Here is a 17,961-nt window from a genome sequence, read left to right as displayed (position 1 = left end):
TTTGACCTCTAGAGACAAGGACAGAACAAAATGCAAAGGGAAAGACACTGGGAGGTAGGGAAAGCAAAGATTAGAATAATAAAATATTGAAGTGAGGACTCGTCACTCCTCAGTGACAAAAGTGTAAACGCAGAGCCACTGTAACTACTAGGAACTGGGAATTCTGGTTTCCAGTGTGATTAAATAACACAACCTTTGGCAAAGGCCCCAGGTGTAGTGTCTGAGCTTCCCCATCTGCAGAGTGAGGATAACACCTGCTCTAAACAATCTTGGAAATAGATCACTGGATTGGGATTTGGGAGATCTGGAATCTAGTTGTAGCACAACTGACTGAGTGGATCTTACGTACATCATTTGTAAAACAAAATATAGCCTCTAAGCTTTCTTATATTATTCAGTCATTTTACATAGTGCCTTGGAAATGTAAAGATTTTCTAGAAATGCAAAACTACATTATTATTTTATTCAATCAATATTTATTTGGTCCCTAGTGTCTATCAGGCACTGTACTAGGAACTGAGGATGAAATGAGGCCCGTCAAGGAGTTCATTTTGCATTTAGGCAACAGACACGATGTAGGAAGAAAAATAAAGCTGAGTGAGAAAGCTGGAAAGTAATGAGCAGCGCCGCTTTACCTAATGTGGCAAAAAAAGCCTCTCTGATTTGAAGGAAGAACTGAGCCATGTGCATGTCTCGGGGAAGAACCTTCCAGGCAGAGAATGGCTGGAGTAGTGTGAGTGAAAGAAAAGGCAAGAGAAATTTCTTTGAAGAAAAGAAAAGAAAAGAAATTTCTATGTGGTCAATCTTGTAACCTATGTAAATTATATAAATTAACCCATATAAGTATCTCATGTGTTTTCCCCATTTACAGAGAGACACAGGAAGTTATAATTTCTCACCGAACTGTCAACAAAAAAAATCCATAACCAATCTATAAATGAAAATTTGGGTGAGTTTATTCTGAGCTGAAATCTGAGGACCATGGCCTGGGGCCTTTCTTCCCAAAGGAAGAAAGGGCACCAAAGAAGTGAGGTGTACAGAGTGGTTATATACCCCCAAGCAGGACGTTTCACATATGATTGAAATGTCCCTCTCACAATAGTCACAAGATTGCCCCGTCAGCACGGCGCTTGATGGACACAGCAGGCAGTGGGTCTGCTATCTCAGAGGGCATAGCAGGAGGCAAATCTGTTGTCACAGTTGAGCCTAGCAATCAGTTTCTAGCCTAAGGAAAGATGCTTAATCCTTAAGGAGATGCCAACGTTGGGAGGGGGAGGGAAGTTGCACCTTTATCTCAAGAGCCTTTGTTCTTGCCGTAGGGAATATCTAAAGCAGGTATACAATGCATGCTCAATGGCCTCCGTCAGGCCCTTTTGGAAAGACAAGGTCAGGCCGAATTAGGTTTATACCAAATGGCTTCCTCATATTCTCCAATATATCCTATTGCTTGCCATTCCTCAAAGACTGCAACTTCTCACATTCTTCTCCACCCACACTGCTGTATGATTCTTTTACCCATCTCTTTTATTCCTCATTTCTCGAGGCATAACAGCTGCTGCCACTGTCTTCTATATCCTCCAAGATCCTAATCTACACCTGCCTGTTCACTCCTAGCAGATAACCTGGATTCCTAATTTAGTGATGGGACTAAGAGCTCTAACACGAGCTCTTACAGCTTTGATTCCATCTTCAGCAGTGTCCATCTCTTGCTCCTGATATTTTCCCTCCCTCATCTCATCAGGGTCTCCTCCAATTTTATTGATACTAATCCTATCCACTTGTGCCCTAGTTTTCATTCCTGTTCATGGCCTCTGGGATCTTGCTTTATAAATTAACCCTTTTTCTTGACCCTTCAGTCTTTGTCCAAACAAATTAGGACTAAACAACTCTAGTGTCATTTCCTGCTTGAGTTACTACCCTACATCTCTTCCCTTTTATTCACATTTGACGCTGTTCTTTCCGTCCTCCCATTCACTTCTTAGCTCTAACAAGGATCCCCACCACACCACCCCCATCATGATTTCAGTGTTAAGCACCCCACTATCCAACTATCACCTCCACCTTTCCAGCCCTAGAAAACCAATCCCAACATCCCTTCTACTTGACCAGACTGACAAGCCATTGATCCTACCATCTTTTTATTGTCTTTTACCCCCTTATGCCCTCACGTCTCTCCTTCCAGAATCCATCACTATAATTGCACTCTAACTTACACCTGCAACTCTCTTGCTCCATTTTCTTTGTCATGTTCACTTAGCAAAACCTCAAAGCTGATTAAATCTAACCCTGCCTACCCCATGCCTGCAGGCAAGGCTGGGGCATGCTGACAGGTCCATTAAAATTTATAGCTATGAACCTCCAGTGGGCCTTACATTGCTCAGCAGTCATACTTTATTTCCCTTAATCTCTTCACTTTCCCACTCTCCTCAAAGTCTTTTTATATCTTCTTCACTACCCTCAAACTCCCAAAATTTCCTCCACATTCTCACTCTCAGTTCATAACTTTGCATCCTTATTCACTGAGAAAATAGAAGCAATCAAAAGAGACTGTCCACAAGCCCCTACTATACACTTTCCTTGTTAAGATACAATTTTCAAAAAGTTAAAATCATGACTCGTGTAAATATAGCATAAGCGTGTCCAAGATTTATTAACTAAGGGAATCAAATGATAAAGCTGGTGCAAAGAACATTTGAGGAGCAGGAATTTATGTGTTTCATCAGGAAAGGCACTTAGATATTAGAATAAGATTGCTAGGTTAGGTTAGCTACAAAACCGGTTAATGCCCTACGAGGCAAAACAAATCATAACCTGCTATTTTTCCCATAGGCCAGAAATTATTTGTATTTCTCTCAGACAAGAACTATTTACATTGCTATAAGTTTTCTATAAGAAACAAAGTTGTAAAATACTCTAGTCAGCAGTAAGCAGAAAGTCAAGCAAAGGTGTACCTGCCTCTAGAACATCAGGTAATTGCCAGAGGACCTGCAAGACAGAGCACAGCTCCTCACTAAAAAGATACCCCCTAATCCTGTTTGCCTATTTTCCAGTTTGGAATAATCCTTCTTAACAATCTACTTAGTTGTGACTGTATCCATATACCCTTGCCTGTCTTCCAGCTACTTAAGAAAATCTGTCCATGCTCTTATTCAAAGCCAGCCTTTCCACTCATATGTTATAGCCCATCCACTTTTGCCTGCTTAAGGAGATTACTCTAGTGAACCTCTTTTCTGTCTCTTGCATCAATTTTTCCTCTCTACTCAATGTTTTCTTTTAGTATAAAAGACGTGTTCTTCCATCTCCAAAACAACCTCTCTTGATTTCACTTCTGCCTGTGGCTACGATCCCATTTCTCTCTTTCTCTTCATAGTAAAGAATTATCTACAATCACTGCCTCCAGTTTGTCTCACCCCATTCCTTGAACCCACTGGAATCAGGCTTTAACCCTCACTACTTCTCCAAAACTGCTTTTGTTAAGATCATCCATGACCTCCACATCACCAAATACATAGTCAGTTCTCTGGTCTCATCTTATTTAACCTACTGGCATCATTTGACACATCATCCATCATGGTGAAATACTTCACTTGAAGCACTTTCTTCACTAGGCTTCCAGGACTCTTCTGGTTTTCTTCCTGGCTGCTTTCTTAGTCTCCTTTGTTGTTTCCACCTTTGTCTCCTAAATTTACTGTCAAGGGCTCAAGGCCTCCCTTCATTCCTATTTATGCCAACTCCTTTGCGGATCTCATCCAGTCTCTTGCTTTATGTACTCCGTACACTGATATATACATATGTCTTCAGCTTCTAATGCTTTCTAGAATTCCAGACCCATGTATCCAACTGCCTGTGGGACTTCTCTGCTTGGATATCTTAATAGATTCTTAAACCTAAGCTCCTAATCTTCCTGCCCAAACATGCTCCTCCCCTTTCCCATCTCAGTTAGTGGCAACTCTATTCTTCCAGCAGCCTGGGCCCAAAACCTTGGAGTCATCTTTGGCTCTTCTTTTTCTATCACTTCCATCAATCTATCAGCGAATCCTGTTGGCTCTCCTTTAAAATATATCTAAAGTATGACCACTTTTCACTCTCTCCACTGTAGCCACTTTGGACCAGTGCCACTGTCCCTACTGCTTCTACTCCTCTTGTCTATCTACTGTCTACTCCTGGCACAGCAGCCAGAGTGATCCTGTTAAAAAGTCAGATCATATCACTTCTCTACTTAAAGCCTTCTAAGGGTTTCCCTTATGTGGTAGCTTGTCTCCAAGAGAGGTGCCTTCAATTCCTTCTTCAACTTCCAGCCCATCAGGGACATACAGCCCAATCAGGCCTGCTCTCTGCCCTACGCAACCACGGATCTGCTTTCAGTCTCTATACATTTTCTGGACATTTCATACAAATAAAATCACAAAATAGACAGTCTTTTGCATCTGGCTTCTTTCACTTAGCATGTTTTTGAGGTTAATCCTTGTTATAGCATGTATCAGTATTTCATTCCTTCTTATCACTGAATAGTATTCTGTTATATGGATAGCATATTTTGCTTATACATTCATCAATTGATGGACATAGGATATTTGTTGAGAGTTTTTATCATGAATGGTTTGGATTTTGTCAAATGCTTTTTCTGCATGTACTGAGATGATCATGTGGGTTTTGTCCTTTATCTTCTTAATATGGTGTATTACATTAATTGATTTTAGGATGTTAAACCAATTGTGAATTCCTGGGATAAATCCTACTTGGCAACAGTGTGTAATCCATTTTACATGTTGCTGGATTCAGTCTGCTAGTATTTTGCTGAGGATTTTTGTGTCGCTATTCATAAGGGATATTGATCTATAGTTTTCTTTTCTCTTAGTGTCTTTGGCTTTGGTATCAGGATAATACTGGCCTTCTAAAACGAATTGGGAAGTGTTCCCTCTTCTATCTTCTGAAATTATTTGTCAAGTATTGGTATTATTTCTCCTTTAGATATTTAATAGGCTTCACCAGTGAAGCCATCTGGGACTGGGCTCTTCCCTGTGGAAAGATTTTTGAATACTAATTCATTCTTTTTCATTTGATATAAGTCTATTCAGATTTTCTATTTCTTTTGAGTTGGTCTTGACAATTTGTGTCTTTTTAGGGATTTTTCCATTTCATTTAAGTTGTCTAATTTATTGGCATAAAGTTGTTCATAATATACCCTTATTTTACTTTTTGTAGAGTAGATACTGATATCCCCTTTTTTTATTCCAGATATTGGTAATTTGTGTCTTCTTTCTCTCTCCTTCCCCGCCCTCTCACTTTGGTTAATCTAATTAAAAGTTTGTTGGTCTTCTCAAAGAACCAACTTTACCTCCCTGATTTTCTGTATTGTTTTTCTGTTTTATTTAATTGATTTCTGCTCTAATTTTTATTTCCCCTTTTTCACTTGCCTTGGGTTTAGTTTGCTCTTCTTTTTATTTTTGACTTTCTTAAGGTAGAAGCTTAGATTATTGATTTGAGACTTTTCTTCTTTACCAACATAGGTGTTCCCCTCAAAGCACTTCTTAGCAGCATTCCACAAATTTTGATAGGCTGTGTTTTCATTTTCATTCAGTTCAAAATATTTTCAAAATTTCACTGTGATATTCTTCTTTGAGATCTAGAAGCATGTTTAATTTCCAAATATTTGGAGATTTCCCAGATTTCTTTCTGTTGTTGGTTTCTAATTTAATTCCACTATGGCCAGAGAACACAGATTGTATGATTTGAATTATTTTAAATTTTTGAACACTTGTTATACATCCTGACGTCTGATCTATTCTGGGGAATGTTGCATGTGCACTTGAGAAGGATGTCTACTCTGCAGTTATTGGTCAGATATCAATTAGCTCAAGTTGGTTGATAGTGTTGTTCAAGTCTTCTGCATCCTGGCTGATTTTCTATCTAGTTGTTCTATCCATTATTGAGAATGGCATACTGAAGTCTCTATTATTGTTGAATTGTCTATTTCTCCCTTTAATTCTGTCCATTTTTCTCTCATGTATTTTGCAGATCTCTTGTTATATGTGTACATGTTTACAATTATTTTATATCTTCCTGATAAATTGGTCCCTTTATCATTATTAAATATTTCTCTTGGTCTCCAGCAGCATTTTTTTTCAGCCTTCAGTCTATTTTGTCTGATATTAAAATAGCCACTCCAGCTCTTTTATGGTTACTATATCTATGGTATATTGTTTTTCATTCTTTTACTTTTAATCTATATATGTCATCGAATCTAAGGTGTCTCTTGTAGACATCTTATATTTGCATCTTGCTTTTTTATACATTCTGCCTTCTGTCTTTTGATTGAGATGTTTAGATCTTTCACAATTAACGTAATTATTGATGTGATTTGATTTACATTTGCCATTTTGGTATTTGTTTTCTATATGTTTCCTTTCTTTTTTGTTCCTCTCTTCCTCCTTTACTGTCACCTTTTGTGTTAAATATTTTTAGTGTGTCACTTAATTCATATGTAGATTTTTTTAACATATATTTTTAGGTATTTTTCCTTAATGGTTACTCTAGGGATTACAATATACAACTTAACTTATTATTGTCTATTTTAAGTTAACACTAATTCAGGAAAACGTAGAAACTTTGCTCCAATATAGCTCTATCCCTCCCCCTCCTTTGTGCTTCTAATATATATATTACGTACAATGTATGTCCTTATATTGATAATATTATTTATTATAGTTATATTTATATTATATAATAATCATATATCACATATCACATATATATGTTATAACCCCATCAATATCATGTTATAATTATTGCTTTATACAATTTCATATTTTTTAAAGAAGTTATATGAAGAAACAAGAAAATGTGTATTTATAGAGGCTTTTATATTAACCCACATATTTACCATTTCCAGTGCTCTTCATTTCCTCCTGTGGATTTGAGGATGATAATCTGATATCCTTTCCTTTAGGCTGAAGGACTCCCTCTAGCATTTCTTACAGGGCAGGTCTACTAGTGATAAACACCCTTAGTTTTTGTTTATCTGGGTATGTCTTAATTTCTCCTTCTTTTATTTATTTTTAAAGATTGGCACCTGAGCTAACAACTGTTGCCAATCTTTTTTTTTTCCTGCTTTTTCTCCCCAAATCTCCCCAGTACATAGTTGTATATTTTTTTAGTTGTGGGTCCTTCTAGTTGTGGCATGTGGGACGCTGCCTCAACATGGCCTGACAAGCGGTGCCAAGTCCGTGCCCAGGATCCGAACCAGCGAAGCCCTGGGCTACCGAAGCGGAGGGTGTGAACTCAACCACTTGGCCACAGGGCCTTGAAGGAGACCTGGCATAAAATGTGGTTGTTCTTGCACGCGAGGCATCCACAAGACTGGCTGGACTTTTCTGCAAACAGAATGTTCTGCCTGGTGAACTCACAAGGCCCCAGGAAAAACATTGCTTGCAAACAAGAATGTTTTATCAGCTCCTCAAAAGGAGCAAGCCTGGGACCTTGGGAGTTTGAAACATTATGAAGGAACCTGTTATGAACAGATGTGTAGCGGAAAGGTCATTATTGTGGGACGCCTGTGCAGGTTTAGGTCACTGACTCACTGCTTTGGCAAAAGGCCGGCTTTGTTTAGGGGCTATAAGAATAAAGAGCCCGGCTAGCTCGGGGATATAGGAGAAGACTACTGCACAGCAACCGGTGTTCATGTATTCATTTCGTCGGCAACATCTGGCGCCCAACGTGGGGCTCGACCAGACTGAAAGGGTAAGCACCCCGGGCATTGCAAAAGGGGGACTTTCAGGATCTGACGAAACCGAAAGGGACTTCACCCCGGAAAAGTGAAAGGGGGACTTTCGGGAATAGGTACATCTCAGTGTGGGGCCCGAGACCGAAAGGGTAAGCACCCCAAAAAAGTGAAAGGGGGACTTTCGCGAATAAGCACATCTCGATGCGGGGCCCGACGAGACCGAAAGGGTAAGCACCCCGGAAAAGTGAAAGGGGGACTTTCGGGAATAGGTACATCTCGTCACGGGGCTCGACGAGACCAAAAGGGTAAGCACCCCGGAAAAGTGAAAGGGGGACTTCTGGGAATAAATAAATCATGTGGAATTCTAATTCTCTAAGGTCACAGTATTTAGACCTCATAAAGGGACTCCTTAAGTCCATCGGGATAAAAGCGTCCTCTCGGCGCTTGAATGAATTATTTCGGCATATTGAATGCCATTGTTATTGGTTTCGTCATCAGACAAAGGCTCAGTTAAGTTTGGGGGAGTGAAGAAGGAACAAAGAAATCTGTAACTGGCTGTGATCAATTAATTGTAAACACCACTGCACTCGGACCAGCCAGTCTTGTGGATGCCTCGCATGCAAGAACCACCACATTTTATGCCAGGTCTCCTTGAGGCCGGCCCTCTCCTTCTTTTTGAAGGACAGTTTTTTGGGATATAAAATCCTTGGTTGATAGTTTTTTTCTCTCACACTTTGAATATATCATTCCACTGCCTTGCGCCTCCATTGCTTCAGATGAGAAATTAGCCATTAATCATATTGATATTACATTGGACATGAGGGTGGTTTTCTCTTGATTCTTTCAAGATTTTCTTTTTGTTGTTGGCTTTCAACACATTGTATGTTGTGTTTAGTGTGGATCTCTTGTAGTTATCCTACTTGGGCTTGTTGAGCTTCTTGGATGTGTAGATAAATGTTTTCAATCAAATCTGCCAAGTTTTTAGACACTGTTTCTTCAAATATTTTTTCTGACTTTCTCTCCTCTCTCATTACACATATGTTGATAAGTTAGATGTTGTCCCACAAGTTTCTGAGGCTCTGTTCATTTTCCTTCAGTTTTTATTCTTTCTATTCTTCAGTGGATATTTCTGTTGCTCTTTCTTCAGGTTCACTGATTCTTTTCTTCTGCCATCTCAAATCTGCTTTAGAGCCCCTCTAGTGAATTTCTCATTTTACTTTCATCTTTTTTTTTTTTTTGAGGAAGACTGGCCCTGAGCTAACATCTGTGCCCATCTTCCTTCACTTTTTATACATGGGATGCCTGCCACAGCATGGCTTGCCAAACGGTGCCATGTCTGCACCTGGGATCCAAACTGGCAAACCCTGGGCTGCCAAAGCAGAACGTGTGAACTTAACCACTGCGCCACCAGGCCGGCCCTAGTTTCATTTCTAGTTATTGCTTATTCATTTCATTTCTGGTTATTGCTTATTCATTTCATTTCTAGTTATTGCTTATTTTCACCTCCAGAAATTATATTTTTAAAATTTTTAATAATTTGTTTCTTTATTGAGGGTCTTTATTTGTGGATTCATTATTGTCTTACTTTCTTTCGATTCTTTAAACATGATTTCTTTTAGTTCTTTGAACATATCTATAATAGCTGCTTTGATTTCTTTGCCTGCTCAATCCCAATTCTTGGGACACTCAGAGTTTCTACTGACTTCTGCTTTTCCTGAAAATGAGTCATGCTTTCCTACCTCTTTGTATATTTTATTGAAAACTGGGTATTTTCAATAGTATATTGTAGCAACTCTGAATTCTGATTTTCTCCCTCAAGACTGTCTTTTGTGTTTGTGTGTCTAATTACCTGCCCAGGTTAAATCTGTGAAATCTGTCTCCTTTGAAGCGTGTGGCTGCTGATATCTCCTCTTGCTTTATTTTTTCCTGTTTTTATTTTTTAAGTCTAGCTTTCTAGGGGTCACTCCTGTGTCTAAATAGCCTAATGGTCAGCCAAAGATGGGACAGATACTGTGCTCAAACACCTCCAGCGAGTAAGGCTTCCATCCTCTGATAAAAAACTCATGTGTGGGCAGGGGAGCACATTCAAAGTTCAGGCTGTTTTCAGTTCTATTTGGGCTTTTACTTTTACTTTCCATTGAGCCCTTTCACAGCTCCTCTCTGCACAAATCCTCAAGGTCAGCCAAGAATATGCGGCTACCTTAGGCCCTCTGTTCTCAGCTGTAAATGTGCACAACCTCAGCCAGGAATACACTTGCCCCAACCACAACTGTAACCTCAGGTTAGTAGAACCTTGGCCCTTTGCTGTTGCAAATCAAGTGAGCCCTCTTTCTGGCAGCAAAGCTGCTGGTCCTCACAGCACCCTCACCATGGCAAAATCTCCATGCTGACTGGGCTTGGGGGAGGGCTGGGGAATGGGAGCATGCCCAGGCAAGGATGCCACAGATTCCCACTGTTATCACTGAACTTCAGCAGTTTTCAAGCATAAACGCTTCTCAGATTATTATATGCCTTCTGTCAATTCCTAGAGTGCTAAAAATGATTGTTTTCAACGTTTCTTTCCAGCTTTGTAGTTGCATTTGTAAGGAGAGGATTTGCCTACCTCCTCACTCTGCCATAGGGTCCTGCCCGCCTCAGTAAATATTTGCTGAATAATAAGTGACTAAACCCCCTGTAATCTGCCTTCTACCTCTACCACTCTACGGCAACCGTCTCATCAGAAATGACCAGCTGCCTCCCAGGCACTAAAACAGGCTCTGAGTGAGCCAGACCTGAGTGAATCTCTGCTCTGCCACTTAGTCATGGTGCACTGGCAGGTGCAGTTAGTTTCTCCAAGTCTTAAGGGTTTTTTCCTTCTGTTAAACAGCCTATGGTGGTATTGTGAGGAGGGTGGGGTCTGAGTAAGCACGTGGGTGGACACTTCAGGGTTCTTTTCCAACACAGAGTTTGTCAGGACGCCCGAGCTCCTGCTCAGACTGTGAGTCTGGGTTGCCTCTTGGCTTCTTTTATCACCCTTACACTCGATGGAGACAGAACTGGTGGGGACGCAAGGGTAAGATCATGAAAATCCTTTGAGGTTGGATCTATAATACACAACTACGAGGTATTATTATGCCTTATTATGATGTTCTTTGGGAACTTTTTAAAATCTTTCTCTCTGGGAAATTTTAGTCATAGGAGAATTTCTAAAAACAGGGAAACTACTGAAATCACTCCCCTAAATTCCTTTTTCCCTGGACATTTTAACCATTATAATGTAGATATCTTCTGAAAGACCCAGATTACAGATCTAACTCCTTCTTAACCATAAACTCTCACATTTTTAGATGTTTCTTCTTCTGAGAACCAGGGTCCCCAAATCAGAAATAAAACATCAATTTGGAAAAGAAGGAACATGGCCAAACAGAATGCTTGGAATTTGAAATGAAAATAGTGTGGCAAGGCCATCACCATTCAGGGCCTGGCTGAAAATTCAGCTCTTTCTACAGGATGTTTATGTTTAAAAACAGAATAAAAAACAATCACTCTTTCCACATTCTCTTAAATTTCTTCCTTGTTGTCCTCCCTTTAATTAGCCATGCACTGTTTATCATTCACTGTTGTTAGTTGTTTCTTCTTGTGTCAGCCAGGCTGCCAGCTCTCTGTGCATCCTCTTTGATGCCTGGCACTTTTCCTCACGATCTCCTCAGTCAACAATTACACTCATTTTTATCCCCTTACTCAGAAGCCTTTGGTGATTTGACTCTCCACTGTCCCTAACAGTGGTCCTCAGATTTTTTTTGGTTGCATGTTTGTACATCCTCTCTCTAATACACACACACGCATATAATCTTTTTAAAAATTATTTATATACTATTGTATTTCTACTTTATATAAATTATAAACATCCACCAAAATAGAAGGTTTAAAAGGATGACATAAAAAAAAGTATAAGAAGAGTTTGTAACATTTTCTCTCTGTCCCTCTTGCATACCCCACTCTGGAGCCCACTGGTCTACAGGATAAAATCCAGGTTCTTGGGGTCTAGGTACCTTGAGAGTACACAGCATTGACAGTATTAAGGGGGTCAATTTCCAGACTCTGAACTATTAAATGTCCCCTCTCATGACAGTGATCTGCCTGGGAATGGCTGGCACGAGCTGATCTCTCTTTTCCAGCCTCCCCTTCCTAATTGCTCTGACCCTTCACAACACAAGGCACCCCTCAGGCATCCTGAACTGTGCTTGGTCCCCAAACGAAGGGATGATTAGAGAACGCATCTTGCCTGAGGGAGTCTCTAGAGAGCCAAGTAAGGAACACCAACAGGGCAATACCCTATTTCATCCCCTGGACAAACCTCTGGCCTTGGACAGAAGTTATCTTAGAAGTCACAAGTGAGGTGGTGGAAGACCTTGTAGTAATATAGTGTTTTTAATTTAAAAACTAAGTTAAACTTTTTCTATTAGAAAATAAGTCTATTTAACTGACTGGTTTGGGCATGTAGACTGGTTTTGCCAATTAAGAGACATTTTTCAGAAGTGGAATGGGCTAGATCTGGGGCCCCACGTTTTGATGAAAATACATGCAGAGCACTTATCTGATATACAATACACCAGAAATTCCACCATCTGCAACTGTTTCAACTTCTTTTTTTCTCTTCTGGGGAAGATTCACCCTGAGCTATCATCTGTTGCCAATCTTCCCTTTTTTTTTTAATGTGAGCCACTGCCACAGCATGGCCACTAACAGACAACTGGTGTGGTTCTGCACCCAAGAACTGAACCTGGGTCACCAAAGCGGAGTGCAACGAACTCTAACCAGCAGGCCATCAGGGCTGGCCCTTGTTTCAACTTCTTACGAACACTGCCTATAATATTCATAACCACCCCAGATTCTTTCTCTTTTTATCTTTCCTCACTCCTCCTCAGGCTTCACCACACCCAAACCCACATCTATGCTCCTAGGCACTCTTCAGGTCTACACCTGTGGACGTGCTCATGCCAGTTCCTCCACTGGAAATACCCTTCCCCCCCCTCCTATGTGTGTTGACTTCCTACCTAACATCTGCTTGGTCTGAGGCACTAATTAGGCACTGAGGATGCAAAATGAACATAATAATAGCCTTGGCCTCGTTTTCATAGGATGTAAGAGTCTAGTATGGGAGACAGACAGATAAGCAGTGACAATATGGTATTACAGAGCTAGGACGGGGGGGAATCATGAGGTGTTGAGAACTCGGCGGGGCACCCTCTCTTCACCTGGGAGGGGTGGGGGTGTGGGGGTGGGGTAAAGGAAATCTTAGAAGAAGAAGTAGCCAGAAAGCGAAGACCCACTGACGAGCAGGAGTTAGCCTGACATTTTGTAGGGAGGGGCGAGAAGAAGATTGATCTACGCTGAGAGAATCAAAAGTGAGTTGAAGTGACATTATTAAGGCAATTCCTCTGTGAAGTCAGGATTTTTTTTTTTTTTGAGGAACATTAGCCCTGAGCTAACTGCTGCCAATCCTCCTCTTTTTGCTGAGGAAGACTGGCCCTGAGCTAACATCTGTGCCCATCTTCCTCTCCTTTATATGTGGGATGCCTACCACAGCATGGCTTGCCAAGTGGTGCCATGTCTGCACCCGGGATCCGAACCAGCGAACCCAGGGCTGCCAAAGCAAAACATGCACACTTAACCGCTGCACCACCTGGCTGGCCCCATGAAGTCAGGATTTTGACCATGAGAGATACACTTACCTAACTCTAAGGTCCGCATAGAAATTTCCACCAAGTTCAAATCTGTTTCATGTTTTTTGAGAGAATGGTCACATTTTCTCAAAAGCCCAATTTAGAACAGGCTGAAAGTCAAGGGAGAGGTCATCTCTAGAAAAATTTTCCCCTGCTTTTTGCCAAACACAAAATGTTTAAATCCCAAGCTCATTTGTTGGGAGAATGGGTAGCCTTTTTGTATTGAGTTTGCCTGAAATAGTGCTCACTGAATGCTCTTGGGATGTCCATGAAGAAAATGACAGGTAGCTTGTACATGGAGGCACCCTCTAAACAAACAAGTTAATGAAATAAGGAGAACCACGAAGAGAAAAGATTCAGTTTCCAGGGACTGCCTGTGCCACACAAGAGGATTAAACCGTGAGGGCTCGAGGTAGCTGGCTTCCACTGCTCCGCCTCTGATCCCGTCTAGCTCCGTCCTGAGCCAAAGGCCCTGAAAACACCTTCACTGAGGGATGTTCAGTTCTCCACTTCATGCCCAACACTCACGATCCTACTTTGTTATCAAGCTATTTATTTCTAAGAAAGACTCCTCTACAAATACACTAGTAGAAGAGAGGTATGACAGATGTGGCATCAGCCATCAAATATCTGCCAGACTGGTCATAGTTTGGTACCCAATAACTCTTTGTTCATTCAAAACAGAAAATATACTCAGTCTTCTAGTTCTCTGATATAGTCTACCCATGCATCGCAATGTTTTTAAATTTTATTTCTCATCCAGTTTTCTTAGTTGTTTATCTTCTTCAAGCACCCATATGGAGGATTAACATTTTCTCTATGAAACTATTTACTATGGCAGTAGAACCAGGTAGGTCTAATGCATGAGGGCTTAATTATTGAAGCCCCAAAGGATGTCCATATAAAACAATGGTTGTATACGGAAGGCACGTGACATGGACCCCAAGGACTACATAACCAGTTAGGCTCCAATAGGCTATATTGTTCGTAAATCTACTTAATCTCTTTCAGGAAAATGTTATAAGCTTATCCCAGAACACAAAAACTCACTTCTGTTAGAAAGTTATTATCAAGCTCTGGAGGGTCAGAGAACTATGTTTGATAACATTTTTCCATTACAAACGTTTCCTGTCAGAGATACCATATTTTTCCAAATGGGTGGGCCAACTGTAATTCTGCGCTAAAATTCTGCTTTCTACCAGTTCCCCAGGCGTTTTCTGATTATGGCCTTTAACAAAGTTGGCAACAACGGCGAATGCAGGTTCACACCGAAGTATGTATATAAATGCGTTTCCAAATGGGTTTAGACCCTTCTGTGGAAAGGGCCTGAAGTCTCCTAAATAGAAAAATCTTCAAGTAAATCAGAGCTGACTTACAAGTTTGGAAAATGGTAGCAGGGCTTAGTGACCTTCTATCAAACCACAGCCAAGGCCACATTTGAACACCTCCCCACTCCCAGATTAATTTTATTTCTGTCACTCTCTTCACCTTAAAAATTCCTTCCATTTAGCAAAATCAGTTCCATTCGGGAGAACAAATACATTGTGACTTCTGTTCCTGGTACTTCCCCGTGTGCAGTGATGGAATACAGTTTTCGTTTTTACGCCCTGCAGCTGAGGGACCTGCGGGGTAATGAAATGAGTTATGCCTCCTCCTCTCCCGAAGCCCCACGTTCTCCTAGGAGAGCACTCATGTAGCATATGCCGGCTCCCCCAAGCGGAGACCATTTTCTCGCAGGCGGGCAGTTGAGCCTCCTTTCCCATAAGTTGACTGCTACCTTGGCGCCAGAGCCCTTCCTGGGCAGAGGGCCGGGCTCTCACCTGCAGCCCGTCCTCTCCTTCCCGGGCGGGGCCTTGCAGCGTCACAGCGCGTCCAGCAGATGGCGCCGCAGCTGAATTTTCGCGAGCTGCTCTCACGCCTGTAGAAGAGTCTGGAATAAACAGGAAAGGGAATTTTTTTTTTTAAGCATTTTAATTTTCAACATCTATTGCCTTCTCTGTCGAGACAGAGGCTTTTTTATTTGACTAAGTGGAAATGCATGAGAGATGTTTAAAAAAAGCAGTGATTTCGAAATCCCAAATACATGTTATTTTACGATTTCCACTCTTTCCAAGCACTCAAAAGCAAGTTTTCAAGGGGCATAAACTGTCACACGAGCATAGAGGTTCAGAAACGTCAGCACCGGGGCTGGGTGAAGAACGGCTGCCTCAAAAGAGACCACAAGGCGTGGCGGGGTTGGGGGGCTGGGTGCGCACCATGGGGCCGCGGCGGAAGTGACCTTCATGGCGGGCGGGGCGGTGGCCGCGGGCGCCTCGAAAACAGCGCCGCCTGCTGGTGACAAGGGAGAGAGCTCGGCTCTCGCCAGAGGCTGCGGCGTCGCTCCCGGGACCGCGGAGACCAGACAGGCGTTCTAAACACCGTTGCACTCACGATGTTGCACGTTATGCCCCCTGCCCAACAAAACTGAAAGTAATGGGCACAACCAGAGCAGACTTTCTGTGGAGAAGAGAACTGAGAGGCCTGTTAGCGTTTGGGTATACAGTGTTTCAAAGGGCCTGACGGTTTTTAATGCTTCCTAAAGCTAAAAAGGGTGGGTTTGATTTTTATGGTATAATTGTTATTTAAAACAATCTTGAAAGAGAGTGAAAATAGAACCCGTTAGAAGCTCTCTTTCATTTAGCCTATCCTGCTTTTAAATTACTTACAAAATATTAAGAGAGGTTATTGGAAGCAAACTGGAAAAATTTGCGGGCAGGGGGTTGAGTTTCAAGGTGATTGTGCTTATCATTTCTCTCCCCTCATTTTTATTCCAGGATTGTTGCAGTGCCGTTTCTAGAGTCCCTCCTCCTCTCCCCACTTCCTTTTTCTCTTCATTCATTTGACAGGAGCCTCTGCAACCATCTGCTTAGAACACGTCATCGTCATCCACTGGGAGAGAATTGTGGTACCACCTTTCTCCCCCTATGGCTGAAGCCCACAGAAAGAAGATGACGGGTTGCGCTTCTGCTCTTGAGCCAGCGCGGTTGCCGGGAATTGTGACCTGCAAGATGATGCCAAAGTGCAGCATCTCCCTTTTTATGCTACAGAGAGCTTTATGTTGCCCTTCATTAAGCTGAGGTTTTCTCCTCCAGGGCCCTGTCCTTCACGTTGTGCAAATGATGCACTAATAACTTTCTCGTCCCTTCCATTTGCAGAGATTCAGAGTATTACGTGTAAGAATTGTGCATCGCCATTTTTCTTCTAGTAAGGGAGTGAAGACCCAGGTGGACAGTTTCATTTGGACTAGTCATGCAGTTTTCAGGTCACTGTTCTCTGACATGAAAATTCCCACCTCCCATCAGGGCATAGCTGTAGGCATAAATTGTAGACTCTGGTTCAAAACAAGGTCCTCTCTTTTGTCCAGTAGCACCAGAAACACCATAATTAGGAACCCAACTGGAACAGAAGCCTTCTTGAGGGTCTCAGAGAAGGAAGCTTGGGCCCCTAAGTCCTGTCTGTGACCTCTTGGGCTGTAGCCTTCACATTCTGGATCCAACCAGATGAGCACTGAGAGGGCAGTGTTTGGAGGACAAAGAAGAGCAATGGATATACAGTAACATAGTGAATCAAGGACTGGATCCAAGACAATGCCTGACATTTGTTTATCCACAGAGAAACAGAAGTAAAGGAGGGGAATGTGTCCCTAAGTGTTACTGTGTTATAAAAGTGTCCTTCAGGGAGGGGATACATGAACAGGGCAGCTGATAACATGAATACTGTGCAGGCAGGCACCCGTCTGCCCACATCCTCAGGACTGCTGAACCCAGTGTTGCTAATCAGCAGGGACACAGCTCTGAGCCTCGCCTGCTGCAATCCTCCGAGGGAGGTGGCTCACACAAAGCAAAGCGGCTTCTCGAGGGGGAGGGGCGCCCGCTTTCTCTTTGTTCTTTCTTGGAAAATGGGCTCTCTCTCAAGTCGCTACACCAGCTGCTTCACCTCCTGGAGGAGGGCAAAATAAATTAATCGCCAATAATGATTTGGACAGCAGATTTTTGGAGCCCTGAACTCTGTGAAATGCGAGGTCAAACTATTTTTAGAATTCTAACATGCCATGAGTTTTTATTCTGGGTTTCTAGGCAAAAACTTCAGAAAGGTGCCCCTCTTTATCAAATAAAACTAAAAAGGTGGCCTTCAGAAAGGGGTGGAGACAAGAGTGTTTTGAATCCTACTTAACCTAATAATTACATGTCCTGCACCTTACACCTAAGAATCTCTTTCTTGGGGCTAGCCCATGGCCGAGTGGTTAACTCCCGCACTCGCTTGGGTGGCCCTGGGTTGCGCTGGTTCGGATCCGGGTGCGGACCTGGCACCGCTCATCAGGCCACGCTGAGGCAGCGTCCCACATGCCACAACTAGAAGGACCCACAACTAAAGTACACAACTATGTACTGGGGGGCTTTGGGCAGAAGAGGAAAAACAAAAAGAACCTCTTCCTCACAGAGGTATGATTTAATGAGCAAATTCCTTTGTCTGCTAAGAAATCCCTTCAGCACT

The 17,961-nt window shown here is 42.0% G+C and overlaps 1 protein-coding gene across 8 annotated transcripts in view; it reads right to left on the bottom strand.

Moving 5' to 3' along the window:
• Window positions 1-17,961, bottom strand: part of TUBA1C (tubulin alpha 1c) — a 71,683-nt gene that overhangs the window by 15,187 nt on the left and 38,535 nt on the right. For all 8 annotated transcript variants that reach the window (XM_070494873.1, XM_070494871.1, XM_070494874.1 and 5 more), the window contains one exon: window positions 15,249-15,358. The gene's annotated coding sequence lies outside the window, so the exon portion shown is untranslated. The remainder of the gene's footprint in view (window positions 1-15,248; window positions 15,359-17,961) is intronic.

Source organism: Equus asinus, chromosome 22 (assembly GCF_041296235.1).
Source record: "Equus asinus isolate D_3611 breed Donkey chromosome 22, EquAss-T2T_v2, whole genome shotgun sequence".
Lineage (NCBI taxonomy): Eukaryota > Metazoa > Chordata > Mammalia > Perissodactyla > Equidae > Equus > Equus asinus.
Note: the sequence above shows the minus strand (reverse complement) of the source record. Positions and strands in the feature narration are given on the sequence as shown.